Raw genomic sequence first — 13,719 nt, forward strand, 5'->3', positions numbered from 1 at the left:
GTCTCTTATATCTGAGACTGAGAGAAAATGGGGAGATGGGTTAATAGTCTTCACACGAGTGACCAGACACTATTGGCTCAGGATCTCAGCCATGAATAGTGGGATGCTTGCCTCTCTGTGCTTGGTCCTTGGTGTCTGGCCTTGGGCCATGATGTCAGCCTGGCTAGGCTGGCACATGTAGCCTGGAGTGGGTTGGCGCACATTGCCTGGAATGGGTTAGGCTTCTGCTTCAGACAGTAAGGAAGGGAACTGGCTAGTCCTTCCTGAAATAGTGCCCACAGGCTGGCAGTGCACTGACTGGCACCTGCCCCTTTCAGAGGTGGGCTGGGGATAATTGTAGAAATTTTTCAGTGTATGGGTTGTGAGAGTACCCCAAGCACTGTCAGGCCAGAACATCAGTGGAGTTTGCAAAGAATGGGTTAACTATTAGAAGAAAATATTTCCAAAAGTAAGGTAATCCCGAGTACAGATGAGAAAAGATGGGTAAATTTGACTTTTTAAAGATTTGGAATGTCTGTATCACTAAAGACAAAAATGCAAATATAATTAAAAGATAAATGGGAGACTGGGAGAAAATAGGCCATGTGTAATAGACAAAGGATAAATACAGAGAATATAAGGAGCCTTCTGCAAAACAATGCGATATTATTTTCTCCCATTAGATTGGCAGAAATTAAAAAGATTAATAATCTGTTTTGATAACTGAGGAAAATGGGTATCATTTATATATGGTGAATGTATTTGTTCAGACCTTTTTGGGAGGGCAGCTTGGCACTATTTATGTAAATAAGGCCAGGTATCTTTGATTCAGTAATTCTGTGTCTAGCAATATACACATGTGTACACTCTCATCCCATCATTGTTAGTAATAGTTAAAATATGGAATAATTAAATACATGGTGGTATAGCCAGCATATGGAATATTATGCAACACCTTAAAAAATGTAGATTGGTAGGCAGCTGATGTGGGAAACTCCCCCTGATATATTTTTACTGAGAAAAATAAATTATAGAAATACCACATTCATGTAAAAAAAAAACTTGCAAAACTAGATATATTTCTATATGTATTGTATTTTATAGATTCTGTATGTGTTGTGCATATGAAATCTCTGTATAAAATCATTTCAATTCAATCCATGCTTTTCATGGATTCTAAAGCATGTTTTTCACATGTCAACATTTCTAAAATCAGTATATCTAACAAGTGGTGGCATGGTTTAATAGTTAAACTTTTTTTCTTTCTTGGTGAAGCATAATGTATATTCTAAGTGATAAGATTAGATTTAATGGCCAACGATACATAAATGCATTGATAAAGGACTCTTGGGAAGGACTGAGATGGGATTGAGGAGATGTCAATAGACACTTGACTTCACCTGTATTATATGTATTATTTGAAAAAAAAATTTTTTAACAGTGAAAATGAATTCCCTTCTCTGAACCATATCTCTCTACCTCTGACCTTATACTTGATACTGAGCTTCATCTGAGAACTTTAAGGCCCAGACAGCTAAGAGATTGTTCAGCTGCATTAAAAAGCTAAATAGCTTTGGGGCGCCTGGGTGGCGCAGTCGGTTAAGCGTCCGACTTCAGCCAGGTCACGATCTCGCGGTCCGTGAGTTCGAGCCCTGCGTCAGGCTCTGGGCTGATGGCTCGGAGCCTGGAGCCTGTTTCCGATTCTGTGTCTCCCTCTCTCTCTGCCCCTCCCCCGCTCATGCTCTGTCTGTCTCTGTCCCAAAAATAAATTAAAAAAACGTTGAAAAAAAAAATTAAAAAAAAAAAAAAAAAGCTAAATAGCTTTAAGATTCAGTGAGAGAGAATTGTGTGCTGAGGTCCAAGGGGGAACAAGACTCTAGAGCCCAGGGCCAGTGCTCCATCTTAACCTCCACTGTCTATGTGAAGAGGCTGAAGGTTTCAATCTACAAGGTGGTGCCTGGTTAGCCAGGGGTAATTACTGCAGGGTTCCCCATCTACCTATTGGGGCTTCCCTCTGGCAAACCCAGTCGGTGGTATCCCATCTACTGTTTGGATGAGGAAATTGTATGGTGAGGCAGAAGATAGGCCAAACGAAGGAACGTTACCAACGACATTGAAAGGAGAATGGATTGTCTTGGTAGAGAACTGAACCTTAGTGGGGAAGAGCCAAAGTAGTTAAATGGGTTTTTATATCTGCGAGGTGTAACAAAGCAGGTAGAAGATGACCTGCCATAGGTGAGGGGTTTGGTGTGTTGTGCCCTGAAGGCTGGGCCCTGGGACCCTTCCATGTAAACAGGGTATTGTATGGGTGTCTCCCCGTAAGTGAGAGCTGTGTTGTGAAGATACACACTGAAAGTTTAGTAGTGATGTTATAAACAAAGGTGCCTATTAAAAAGGTACAGAGTGTAGTCTATTATAAGAGAACAGCCAGAGCTGTGGGAGCCAGAGGAAGGAAAGAGCAGTCGCTGGAAAATCCAGGAAGACTTCTTGGCCAAGGTGTCATTTGGGGTAGTAGAATTTGGATTTTTAAGGAGGGATGCAAAGGAAAGGAAGGAGGGCTCACCACTGTGAACGGAGGCACAAAGGAGAATATGAGCAACTGTGTGAGCAGTACAGTTTCCTTGGTACAGGCACACAAACGGGCATATAGAACAGGTATATAAAAGGGAAGCAGTAGGAAGTAAGATTTAAACAGGTAGCTTATGACCAGATCACAGAGAGCTGAGAATGTCAGGTTTAGGAGTTTGACCTTGACTCAGTAGGCTCATGTTTTACATTTAATCTTTGGGTTACCAGGTATTTTTGTAACATCACTGGTTTAGCTTTTATTTAACTCAGTCACTTCAAGTTCATTTTCTAAGGGTTTATGATATAGGTTTAAATTTTATGTTAAAAGTATATGGAACATAGGAGTTTCTTGCATGTACTACAAACTTTGGTTTTTCTCTCTGCCTGCCTGCATTTGCAAATAACCACTTCACTTTCAAAGGAGATGCTAGTATTTACCCCTGCCTAATGAAAGTAATGAACGGACTCCTGCATGAAGAGGAGAAATTGATCATGAAAGATGTACAGAGTAAAGTTAGTGAGAGATAAAAATGGGTGAACATTGTTTAAGCAAAGCTGTGATCCATATTTCCTTTGCTCTACCATGATCTGGAAAATCTTTTGTCCTGGCAATTCCTTACAGCCTTCTTTTAAACCTGGCTACCTTTCCATTGCCAGCTCAACCTCCATGTTAGCTGATGCTACTACTTCAAGCGCTGCTTTGGGTAGGGAGCCTCCTTTCTGGATTCTGGCTTGGGCTCCCCAGGTGCCTTGCTGAGCTGAGCTGACCTTAGGAATCTGAAATGTAGAGGGTCAGTTTGCAGTAGGGAAATGTGGTAGCAACTTGCTTTTTTTTGCCATGATGTAACTTAATCAGATCCTCTTGTCTTTCCCTGAATGGTATGAGCAGTTGCACTGAAATGCTTACTCATCTGTGCCTGTGATGCTTTAAAAAATAGTAATTTTACTAATATGTTACAACATGCATTATTTATTATTTTAACAAATGGATTTTTAAACAAGCAACAATTTACAAATTTAAACATGACAATTAACATGATATGACATAAAAAATTAAATAATCTCCTGGTGTCTTTGTTATCAGGATTGCATTAATGATCTTAGCCCTTCTGGGAGCTTTCATTTTTTGTTAACTCTGACTGATGATGACAGACTGTGGTGGTAATATGCTTTTATAAATTATTTTTTAGACAAAATGATATTGGCATGTAATGTGGACTGCCAGAAATAACATTGTTTATCATTGTTTTGTTTTGACTTATATTCTGAGTTCTTTAAAGATGTCCACTATAGGTTGCATACTGGTGGGCTGTGGTAGGGTTTACCTTCTGCTTGGAAGCCGGTGTAGGTCAAATTGATGGGGCTTTGGGGTGATGGTGGGGTTCGGATCTGACAGCCAAGAAAGAATTCTTGAAGACATCTTTGGTACAAAAGTGATTTTATTAAAGCATGGGGACAGGACCCACGGGCAGAAAGACCGGCACTGGGGTTGTGAAGAGGGGCTGCTTATATACCTTAAGGTTACGGGGGCGGGGGGGGGGGGTGGTGGTTAAGGGCAGCATAAGTCTCTGAGGAATTTTGGAAGCAAGGTTTCCAGGACCTTGAGGGACTAGCTGTTGTTAGAAAAACACCATTTATTACTGTTTAGTAAAACCTCAGTCATGAGACCCTTCAGATGTATTACCAGGCCATATGCTTGGAGTATAATTACCAACATATAATTGGGGGTTAAAGATAAAGGAGGCTTGCAAAGGAATTTTTATGTGTTTAAGGAGACTCACAGGATCCTGGGGGGTCAGGATAATGTTAAGCCAAGATCCCCTTTTGCCCCTAGCAAAGTGTCATCATTGAGGCAGCTGAGCTTCTAGAGGAAAGTCACTGCCTGTTTCAAGGACTTGTCAATGAGCTGTAGGCAGTAAGGGAATTTAATTTTTCATTTGCCTGTGTTTCCCACATAAGCACTTAAACCCCCTTACATCTTGATGAGGGTGATATTAGGGCTCCAGGAAACAGAGTCTATAGGTTTCTGGAGATTAGGCTATGGATAAGATTGCCTTTTTCTTGCCGTTTACTAAGTTATGTTTACTAAGTTATCAGTAAACTGAAGGAGACTCCTGTCTTGCATGGCTGTGATTTCTATCAGTCAACCATCTGCTTTCTTCCCTTTCCCCTACTCTTGGGCAGCCAGCCAGGAGTGTCCAAGGAATATCACACATATCCCACCTGGGCGGGGGGAGGTGCTGTTACCCTGTACTTCGCCCTCAGCTTGTCCCGCACTACCTCATTAAAATGAGGGTTTCCTGTTCTCGCCTCCTAGGAGTTATGGCGTGGGTTCACTACTTAGGCCCAGCGCTCTGACTGCTCTTACCCTGGAGTTTGAATCGGGAGAGAAAGTTCTAAAATGCAGAAACAGTTAGTGGCAGAGTTATTAGTAAAATTACCAAGATTTCCTTCCTGCATAGTCTTACTTGAACATGGGCCTAGCCTTTACTTTTGTATATTTTGCACTGATACCTCTAACCACCTTTGTGCACATAATCAGAACTTTTCAGCATTGGGTGGCAGACAGTCCAAGCTTTTGCTTGGTGACACAGCCTGTCAATCAACGGTTTGTGTTTAGTGTTGATATCTTCTTCTGTGCTTGTTTTGTGCTGTTATTTGACTTTAATAGAGTTGAATTTCACATTGTCCTCTGAGGAATTTTAGGCCTCATGGAGGTACCTTGGGCACCTGATAACAAAGTACCTCAGTTTGATGGAGTCCTTATGGTTTTTCTCTCCTATTATTATACAGATATATTATAGCAGGTTAAATGGGAGTTTTCCTGTTGTCTAAAATTTTGATCCAGGTCCCAAAGCTGTTGCCAGTAGGTGTTAAGTACACACACTGTCTGAAGAGAGACTCTAGAATCATCCATTGCAGGGTTTGTCAAGCGGTGGCCAAATGGGTTTAACAACTATTATGCCCTCCACCCTATAACCCAGGCTGTGTCAGGGAGACTAGAAATGGATTCCATGCAAGGAACTCCTAGGAGTAGAGAGTGTTCTTCCCTGGGGGAAGTGAGAGTCCCCTCTCCCTTCCTCCTCCCAGTCATTTGAGAGAGGCCTGAGCTGGTATGTATGGGATTAAAATGGAATCCTATGGAAGAGTTGTTGAGACTGTAATGTGTCTCTCCTGGAGTTTGGAGATGTTTGTGAGCACAGATACTGAAAGCAACGTTGTGGCTGGAGCTACCCTGGGGGGTGGGAGGTTAGTGTGTGGAGAGGGGACAGCAAATGCTTGACATTTCCTGCTGGCCAGGAGGTCTGCCTGGAGGGCAGCTGTGAATCATCTTGAAAGACTTTCCCTGGTACAAAGACAGCCTGCCGGGCCAGCTGTGTAGGACCCCAGCAGAAAGAAGCTGTGGGTGAACTACAGGGGCAGGAGCTGAGAGGAGGTAGTGAGAGATGAGCCAAGGGCCCCCATTGCCTGCATTTGAACTCCTGCAACTGGCAGTTGTTTTACAGGCCAGGGGACCACAGATGATTGGATAGACTTCTCTGTTTCCTTTTCTTCACACTTGCCTCCTGTCACTCTCTGACCCCTGCCCTGTCCTTACACTTGTATCAGGGGAAAAGCTTCACATTGGATGAAATTGGTTTTGATTTAGACTAGATTGGACCTGAAAGTTTGGCTATATTCATTTAAGGTCATGATTTCTTTTTTAAACTCTAGCTAACCCTCAGTAGTTCTAGGTTACTGAACCCTGAAAACTCCATCCATGATGGAACAATCAACAGTCTCAGCACCAGTAGACTAGAGATGTATTTTATAATTCTGTGCAGTTTCATTTATTTTGTGCCCTGCAGATTTCAGGCATTCAGCTTACCAGTAATTACTGTGTCATCAGAAAAAGTTGAAACTTCACTCTAAACAGAACACTGTAAATTTGATAACTCACTGTACAGCTAATACGTGTTGTTTTCCCATATTGACATTAGGAACTCTTTATGAATTAGCCTGGAACTTTGCAACCTTTAATTGTAATTTTTTGTTTTTGTTATTGGTTTGTTTGTTTTATTGTGAAAAAGATAACATAAAATTTACCATTCTAACCATTTTTAAAGTGTAAAACATATAGTACAGTATGTTAAAAAAAGTATAGGCTAGTAGTGTTATGTGTGTATTATTGTGTAACAGTTCTCTACAACTTTTTTATCTTGTAAAACTGAAACTCATTACCCATTAAACACTAATTCCTTCTCCCCCAACCCTCCTCCACACCCTTAACTACCATTCTACTTTAAAAAAAATTTTTTTTTAGTTTATTTTTTTATTTTGGGAGACAGCACAAGTGGGGGAGGGGCAGAGAGAGAGAGAGAGAGAGAGAGAGAGAGAGAGAGAGAGAGGCCAAGAAAGAGAGAGTCCCAAGCAGGCTCTGCACTGACAGTGGGGGCTGGAACTCATGAGCTGTGAGATCATGACTTGAGCTGAAGTCAGATGCTTAATCAACTGAGACACCTGGGCACCTCTAAATATTTTTAATATTTTATTTAAGTAAAGGGATTTAAGTGTAAAGACACCGAATGTGGGGCTTGAATTTATAATCCTGAGATTAAGATTATGCTCTGCCAACTGAGCCAGCCAGGCGCCCCTAACTATTCTACTTTTATGGGTTTGATTACCATAGATACAGTAAAGCCTTGGTTTGTGAGCATGATTCATTCCAGAAATATGCTTGTAATCCAAAGCACTTGTATATCAAAGCAAATTTCCCCATAAGAAATAATGGAAACTCAGATGATTCGTTCCACAACCCAAAAATATTCATATAAAAATGATTACAATACTGTAATGTAATACAAAATAATAAAGAAAATACAATAGATAAAAAAATAAATTAACCAACCTTTACCTTTGAAAGCCTTCGTGGCTGGTGTGAGGGAGAAAAGAGAGAGGAGGGTTATTCTGTAGGACGACTTTTACTATCACTAACCAAATCACTGCTATCTCTTGGCTCAATGGAATCTTCTTCTGCATGGGGGCCATTGTATACTCTCACATGGATGTTGACTACAGTACAGTATTAAACTCTTGTCAAATATTGTATTTAATGTAACTGGCAATAAGGCAGCAGTGGAAAGGGTCTATATCTGTAGGCACCCTGGTCTAGAATGAAGCAAAGCATTTCTCAGCGTACTCTTGTAGGGAAAAGCAAAGGACTGTCCATAGGTGCTTTGAAGTGACAAAACATACACTAATCCAGTTGTGGGCACCTCCCAACATTCTGAAAAATCACTGATTCCTGCCAAACACCACCACCTGAGACTGAGCATCTGTGCATGGGAGACGATCACCCACAGTCCACAGCAAGTGAGCGAGCGAGTGAGAGAGAGAAGAACCTTTGGCTCAGTTGTGATCATGTGACATTTGGCGTCATATACTACTCATATTGCAATTCATTGCTCATTTGTCAAGTTAAAATTTATTAGAAATGTATGCTCATCTTGGGCAACAGTCACAGAACAAGTTACCTGCAATCCTAGGTTTTACTGTATTTCACATAAGTGGAATCATGCAATATTTGTTTTTTTGTGACTGGCTTATTTAAGTTAGCATAATATCCCCAAAGTTTATCCATATTGTAGCATATGACAGGATTTCCTTCTTCTTTTAAGGCCGAGTAATATTCCAGTGTGTGTATATATGGCAGTTTCTTTACTCATTCATCTGTTGATGGACATTTGGGTTGCTTCCACCTCTTGGCTATTGTGAATAATGCTGCAATGAACATGTTGCAAATACCTCTTTAGGATACTGTTTTCATTTCTTTTGGATATATTCCCAGAAGTAGGATTGCTAGATCATATGGTGATTCTATTTTTAATTGTTTGAGAAGCCTCTATATTGTTTTCCATAATGGCCACAGGAAATTACATTCCCACCAATAGCACGCAAGGGTTCGAACTTCTCCACATCCTCACTAACACTTGTAATTTTCTGTTCTTTTGATAGAGGCCATCCTGATGAATGTGAGGGCTTCTCTCATTGTGGTTTTGGTTTGCATTATTATTATGATTAGTGATGTCGAATTACTTTTCATGTACATGCTGGCCATTTTCAAGTCTTTTGCCCATTTTAAAAATCGTATTTTTGGTTGTTGAATTGTAGCAGTTCTTTTTATATTCTGGATATTAACTCTTATCAGATACATGGTTTGAAAATATTTTCTTCCATTTCTTAAGTTGCCTTTTCATTTTGTCTTTTAATCATATGTGTGTGTGTGTGTGTGTGTGTGTGTGTGTGTGTGTATTGCAGTTAAAACAGTATAATTGTTAAATACTTTGGAATACTGAAAAGTTTAGGAGATAATAGGACAGATTTTGATCAGGTCTTAAGTATTTTCCCAGCAAGCTCCATTGAGTAAGGCATAAAGCTTGAACTAATTCCATAGTTTGACTGAAAGAAATACTCTTCCATAATCCTGTTCCCATCAATTTCTCCAGCTTTGTGCATCCCATCTTCATGCCTCCTTATTATCCCCCACTCCTCCTCTGCCCAAAGATTCCCTAAAATACTCTGTTTCATCCTTGGTACCCTTTCCTGTACTGTTGTTTCTTTTACTTGGACTATGGAATGCCTTCCTTCCCCTCTTGTTTCTTCCTTCCCCTCTTGTTTTACCTTGTTTTTCAGACTCCTCCTGTAAGATATGGTTCAAAGGCATCCTGGGTAGCTCAGTCGGTTGAGCATCTGACTCTTGGTTTTGGCTCAGGATGAGATCATCATCTCACAGTTTGTGGGTTCAAGCTCCCCATCGGGCTCTGCAGCTGGCAGCATGGAACCTGCTTGGGATTCTCTCTCTCTCTCTCTCTCTCTCTCTCTCTGTTCCTCCCCCACTCGAGCTATCTCTGTCTCTCTCAGAATAAATGAATGTAAACAAAACAAAACCTGGCTCAAATGTGGAGATTCTCCACTCAACCAGTCAGTCACAGCTTCCTTCTCTCCATAACTTCTTAGATGTCGCTTGTGTTAGAACACTTGTCTGGAGGTAATATGAGGATCTTTATAACCCTCTTCCCTTCTACCCCAGCACTATAAGCTTCTGAGCATCCAGCTTGGTGTTCTCTTATTTTTCCTTCATTCCTGAGGATCTACCATAATATCTGGCACATGATGTATCTCTACTTTTAATGATTGATTATGGGTGGAAAGAAAGGGCAAGTGCTTTTTTTTAAAGAAACAACAGAACTTTTACCAATTGTGCTTCTAAATATCTTTTCTCTTTTAATTTTATCTGGTAAGATTTTGGCAGCTAATTGTGGATTTTATGAACTTACACTGGGTTGCTTTTGTCTTCTGTTATAAAAGCAATAATTAGAGGAAATGATCCTTTTGAGAGGTTGCTTAATGAATTCTGCTTCATTTAAATGTGCTGCTTTAAATCTTATTTCAAATAAACTGTACTAATGCCCAAATTATTTCACTGTAGCTCAGTATTGAACTAAAGTATTATGATGATTAATTTCCTTCTGTTAAATTCCTCGTAGTCTTCTCTGGTGGTTGTGGTGGGGCTGAACAATCAAAAAAGAATTTATTGACTTTACATTTAGTATGGTTTACTCTGCTTGATTATATCGTTCCAAGTATGAATTTGTGTGTGGTATAAGATTTTGCTGTATTGGAGTTCTGTTAAACAAATTACTTTGTATTTTATTAACTTGGTGTTTAATGGTTTAAGATTTCAAAAAGCCTTTTCCTAAGTATTTGAATGCTTTTGTTACGATACCATGGCCTAACCTGGTCTCACTGCATCCTTCTCCACCCTTGAAACAAGCCCAGGCACAGACAACACACTCAGGCACACATCCCAGGGAGCCCTTCCTGCTCCCCTCCTCCTCACCTTAGCATGACATGAAATGTCTGTCCCAGAAATAATCTGATTGTATACCTAGAGCAGTGCACATAGAGTGGTGGCCCATGTCTAGTAGCCATTGTTTTGCAGCTCCTCTCCCCGCCGTGGCAGCCCGCGGGCATGTGTAGCTTCCCGTTGGTCCATTAGGTCGATTAGTTCCTTTAACTTCCTTTAAGCCTTGTGGGCAGGGGACGTCCAGTAAGGCACAACTACCTGGAGACTTTCTTTTTTTCTGTTACCTCATAACAAGACATGCTGCTTGCATCCTGCAGAATATAAAAGATGTACTGAGCATCTATTTTATGTGGTGGCAGTGAGCTTCATCTGAGATGGACTTGATTTTTAAATGATTTCAACTTGCGTCATGATTTAAATCACTAGTCAGGAAATGTCAGCTTTTCTATAAAAAATACATCTTATTAAAAATTTAAATGTATTCATCACAGTTCACTTTCAGTAAATGAACACTATGAACCTAAAAGTAGGAATCTATGTTGCTTTTTTGACTCCAAAAATTGAAAATTTGTGAACTATTCTGTTTCTTAGTACTTGAAAATTTCATAGGAAGTTAGCTAGAATTCAGTTGCAGATATTTTTGCTGTGTTAAATTAGCTTTTTAACCATACTAAGCCTAGCATAGACATTTAAAATTTTTTTATTCTACAAAACACAATAGGCCCTTATATATATTTGCTGGACATTTTCTTTGTCAATAATAAACTGTATGTTTAATAAAAACAGACAATAATAATACCTACTATACAACTTTTTTCAATACATGTGAAATGTATTTGTAAACCAGGCAGAGTGACCTAGAATTTGGAGCCTCATGAGTTGAGGTGTGTAGCTTCCTTGTTTTGTAGTCACTGGAGGCAGGGCTTTCATGGGGAACTCTGTAGGCCATAAAAGGACCTGTCTCTTGTACCGGCCCTGTGACTTTGTACAAGTTGGGATTAATCTCTTTGAGCTTCGTTTTCTCATAAAATTGGAAGAGGATTAGGATCATAGCACATATTAACTACTTTATTTTTTCTAGATTCTAGATTTTTCTACTTCTATTTGTATATTGTTTTTATTTTTGAAACGATGTTTTATTTATTTTGAGAGAGAGCAAGAGCACGTGTACAAGTGGGGGAGGGACAGAGAAAGAGGGAGAGAGAATCCCAAGCAGGCTCCGTGCTGTCAGCACAGAGTCTGACGTGGGGCTTGATCTCACGTGAAATGTGAGATCGCGACCTGAGCAGAAATCAAGTGTGGGATGCTTAACCGACTGAGCCACCCAGGCATCCCTGTGTGTTGCTTTTAGATGTTGAAATGTCAGTGGATTTCATCTCAATGAGCCTTCTGCCCACTTATATAGTGGGTAAGGTGGGTATTACTCTTGTGAAGCTAAGAAAACAGGGTCAAGAGAAATTTTGTGTATTGTCTGTTTTATCTTCACATCGTCAGTCATTGGCAGAGCAAGAACTCCTGCTTGGGTCTCCTGGCTTCATATCCCGTGGTCTTTCCATTGAAATGCTATTTAATATGCTGTGGCAGAAAAAAAGAAACAATTCTCTACTATAGTCACCTTCATTTTCCAATGTAATTATACCTTCGGGGAGAAAAATGAACCTTTGATTTTTCATCTCCCAAATTATTCCTTAAATTAGACAATATATCACCATTCTAAGTGGATTTTAAAAATTCCACAATCCAACAAATGGCTCTTGAATAATTTTTCCTTAGCTTCAAGTTGGATTGTAGAGGTTTTTAATGCTAGGAATCTGTACACTGTAACCACTTCTTTGGGGATGAAGTTGATCTCTACTCCTGAAGAGTGATCGTCTGTTTTCTTGTAAAGAAACCTGAACACATGATGTTTGGCAATATTGTAGTGAAACAGTGTCCACAAGTAACACATTAATACCAGCGTCTTTATTTTTGGTCAGTTCTTACATAGCTGGAATGTATAATCCTTGTTCTAGTCTATATTGAACTAACTACATTATTTAAAATACCTTAGGTTTAGGAAACCTTCATGTTTCTTATTTTCTTCTTTTTTTTTTGATGTTTATTTATTTTTGAGAGATAGAGACAGAGTACAAGTGGGGGAAGGGCAGAGAGAGAGGGAGACATAGAATCTGAAGCAGGCTCCAGGCTTGGAACTGTCAGCACAGAGCCTGACAAGGAGCTCGAACCCACAAATCGTGAGATCATGACCTGAGCAAAAGCTGGATGCTTAACTGACTGAGCCACCTAAGGCGCCGCCTTTATATTCTTTTTAATATACAGCAATAAGAAATTTAAAACTTTAAATCAATTACACATATGAAACAGTAAGAAAGCAGTGCAAAATAAAAAATCTCTGGGTAATGTAGAAGCTGAAGTTCTATAGAACTTAAGAGATCAGTAGGATTTCGTACAGCAAGCATGCGATTTAACTGTGCCTTGGGTCAGAATAGCAATGTTAATAGTTACCTAGAGACATCTAATATTCAAAACAGAAAGTGGAGGTGGACTAGGCTCAATTGGCTCCTGTTGTCCAGAGGATGTGGTCAGGGCTGTTTCTCTGCATCTTGACGTCTGCTCCCTCCCTACACACATTTTGCATTTTGGCTCTCTTCTTGGGATGGGAAAATGGCTGCCCATATGTCCTGCCAGGTGAGCAGTTCCAGCCCCCAAAGACTTTTCTATCCTGGCGTGCATATAGAAACACCCTGCCTGAGGCATGTGCCCAACCATTAGACCAGCCACCGTCCCCAGAAGCCTGGGGACTATGGTTTGAGGGTGTGTCTATCCAAGGGAGTGGGGGGGGGAGGGCACCGTGAGTGACACCTCTCCAGGACCAGTAATGGAAGTGGCGCTCCCCAGAAGAAAGGGGGTTGTGTATCAATAGAAGGGAAGATAGGAAATGTGCATAGCAGCCACAAATTATAGCAGTTACAGTCTATGGCATATGCAGTTTTTAAGTTGTTCACTGGGTTCAGTTATAGGGGACACATACCTGTCACCTGTCAGGTATGGGAGACACCGAAAATACTCTTAAGTAATTCTAGACTGTTTGTCTGGTGTCATTCCGTTATAGGAGTTTTTAAAGTAGCAAGTCTTCAACTACTATTTTAACTAATGCACCATGAAAGTTTATACTCCTAGTGTCCCAAATGTTTGTGCTTTAAAATATTTATATGTGCCTTTTATATTCATGCTTTTGTAAGTTAAAAAAATGTAGTCACCATGGTCATCTATTTGGATGTGGCAACCCTCCATTTTATAAAATAATTACTGTTGAATCAATTTTT

The 13,719-nt window shown here is 40.1% G+C and overlaps 1 protein-coding gene across 6 annotated transcripts in view; it reads left to right on the top strand.

The window, feature by feature from the left end:
- KAT6B (lysine acetyltransferase 6B) overlaps positions 1-13,719 on the top strand; it is a 205,176-nt gene that overhangs the window by 66,875 nt on the left and 124,582 nt on the right. The window lies entirely within an intron of this gene.

Source organism: Acinonyx jubatus, chromosome D2 (assembly GCF_027475565.1).
Source record: "Acinonyx jubatus isolate Ajub_Pintada_27869175 chromosome D2, VMU_Ajub_asm_v1.0, whole genome shotgun sequence".
Taxonomy (NCBI): domain Eukaryota; kingdom Metazoa; phylum Chordata; class Mammalia; order Carnivora; family Felidae; genus Acinonyx; species Acinonyx jubatus.